This window comes from Otolemur garnettii, unplaced genomic scaffold (genome assembly GCF_000181295.1).
Source record: "Otolemur garnettii isolate 467f Iridium unplaced genomic scaffold, OtoGar3 scaffold00055, whole genome shotgun sequence".
NCBI classification, from domain to species: domain Eukaryota; kingdom Metazoa; phylum Chordata; class Mammalia; order Primates; family Galagidae; genus Otolemur; species Otolemur garnettii.
In genome coordinates, this window is record NW_003852450.1 from 976,598 (window position 1) to 979,492 (window position 2,895).

Here is a 2,895-nt window from a genome sequence, read left to right on the forward strand (position 1 = left end):
AAATAAATTATCCATTCTCAGGCATTTTCTTATAGCATCCCAAACAGACTAAGACAGATGGGTTCCTAGAAGTAGAATTTATGGGTCAAAGGATATGTACATCTTAAATTTTGATAGATACTATAAAATTATCCTGCATAAAATTGCATCTGTTTTTACACTCACTGACAGTGTATTTCGGTGCTTTTTCCTCCCACATCTTCATTAACAACGGACATCATCAATCCTTTACATTTCTGCCAATCTCATGGGCAAAAAGGAAATCGCATCTTGTTTAATAGATATTTCTCCAATCTCTAATGGAATTGAACATAACATGTTTATAACTCATTTGATTTTTTTTATTTAGTGAATTTGTTAATACTTTGCCCTTTATTCTACGACGTTGTTTATTCATGTAACAAAGATTTATAGAACGTCCACCATGTGCCAGTCAGAATTCTATGCTTATGTAGTTTTTTTTTTTTTTAATTGAGTTAAAAATTTTTGGAAGGTATCTTTATATTAGGGAAGTTGGTCTATCGTCTACAATATATTTCAATTCTTTTCTTAGGTTTTCATTTTTTATTTTGTGTTATCTTTTAACCCATACAAATTATAAAAATTTAATTTAAATTATTTAAGAAAAATTATTCAGAGTTTCACTTTAGAAGCTTTGTCATAGTCCAAGATTATAAAAATTATTCTGACATTTTCTTCTAGTACTTACTTTTATAACCTTGTAAGTTTTTTTCTTGCGTTTAAGTTTTTAATCCACATAGAATTTCTATGGGTTGTATGTAAATTAATCTTTTTTTTTTTTCCAAAATGGTCTGCTGATATTTAAATATCACTTACCAGCGATTCTGTCTTTTCTCCTACTAATTAGCAATTATTACATACTTTTTGTTTTAGCTTGCATTCTCTGAAATCAGAACTTGAGACAAAGCTTGAATTTATATAGAAATGTGAATGCAAGAAATAGGAATTCATAAGTGGGGAGTGAGACCTGGCAGGAGGGAAAGTCAGTACATAAATATGCTTTCAAGTCAGCCATCCCTGTGGGCAACTGCTAACTAATTGCCCTGGATCTTCTAAGAAGCTTTATTAAACACTCTGGGAAATGAAGGGAGAAGCATTTATGCCTTAACTCCCATTCTTCATTGGTCACAGGTGGATTAACCCCTCTCCGATACCAGGTGGGGCCCGTGTGGGTACAGAACACATTGTTAGCTGCGTCCCACAGGCTGTCTTCCTACAGAAGATGAGAGAGCACTAAAGGTAAGTGGTGTGGCCCAGAGGCAAGTGCATTCGGTCTGATTACACCTTCACAAAGCTGCTCAAAATCCGCAGTGCATCAAAACTATTTTCATAGATAACCATTGCACAGCACAGTCCATCAGCACTTTTTGCAATGACGGGAGTGGTTTGGATCTGAACTTTCCAGTGTGGTAGCTGCTAGACACACATGGCTATTGAACTTTTAAAATAGTGTCTAATAAAACTAAGAAACTGAATTTTATTTTATTTTATTTTATTTTATTTTATTTTATAGACAGAGTCTCACTTTGTCACCCCAGTAGAGTCTCTGGCGTCATAGCTCACAACAACCTCAAACTCTTGAGCTCAAGGGATTGATTCTCTTGGCTCAGTCTCCTGAGTAGCTATAGGTGCCATAATGCCTGGCTATTATTTATTTATTTATTTATTTATTTTGGCTGGGGCTGGGTTTGAACCCACCCCCACCGGTATATGGGGCCCTACACCTTTGAGCCACAGGTGCCACAGGCGCCGTCCATGCCTGGCTATCTTTTTTTTTAGAGATGAGGTCTCACTGTAGCTCAGGCTGGTCTTGACCTCCTGAGCTCAGGCCTGAGCTCAAGCAAATCCCTACCCATACCCCGTCAGCCTCCCAGAATGCTAGGATTACCATGCCAGCTACGAATTTTTAAAATTTTTTGTTAATTTTAATTAATTTAAATTTGAATGTACCTAATCCACATGTAACCAGTAGCTGCCTATGGGACAGCATGGGTCCATAATAAGAGAGAGAGGAAGAGGATTTTGAAGTAGTACATACACAGTGCCACAGTACCTTCTGTCACTCACCAAGTACAACAAAAATGTAACACTTTATGTGATGTCTCAAGATCCTTACACCCCTATATCACAGATATTATTTATGTTTTATAGATGAAGTAATGAAAGCTTAGAAAATTTAAATAACTCGTCCATGGTTGCACAACTAACTAATGACTGGCTGGAGTCAGGATTCCAAACTAACAGTATAATTCCAGTGAGTATAATCATCTTTCATCGAGATCCCCTTTGCCACTAAATTCTCATATGCACATGGATCTATACCCTTTTTTTTTTTTTTTTAATTTGCCCTTCCCTGTCCCAAAACCACACTTTTTAAATACTGTAGTCTTAAGTGTGTTTCAATCCCTGGTAATTTTTTTTAGCACTTTATCATGCCACATTTTAAAATATTTTGTCATTAACTACTATCCTCCCTAACTCAATCAGGGGTAATTAAGAAAGACAGAGGCCAATTAAGATTCTTTAGGCTTCAAGGAATAGATTAGTCGACTAAGAAAAGTGCTTGTTATCCCACATACTAGGTCTAGAGGCAGGTATTTTTAGAATTATTTATACAACTGCTTTTTTTTCAAGTAATAAAAAGTCAACTACAAAAAGGTGGGTTTTATCCCAAATAAGAAGTCTAGAGGCTGGCATTTCTAGAAATATTTAATACAGCTGCTTAGAGACTTAAGCCTCTGCATTCATTTCTTTTCTCACTTTTCCAGAATATTGGCATTTGCCCTAAGGCTTGACTATTCATGGTCCAAGATGACTGAAGCACTTTCCAGAATCATCTCCTCACACAGCCAGGACCCGGAGACACGGATTTGG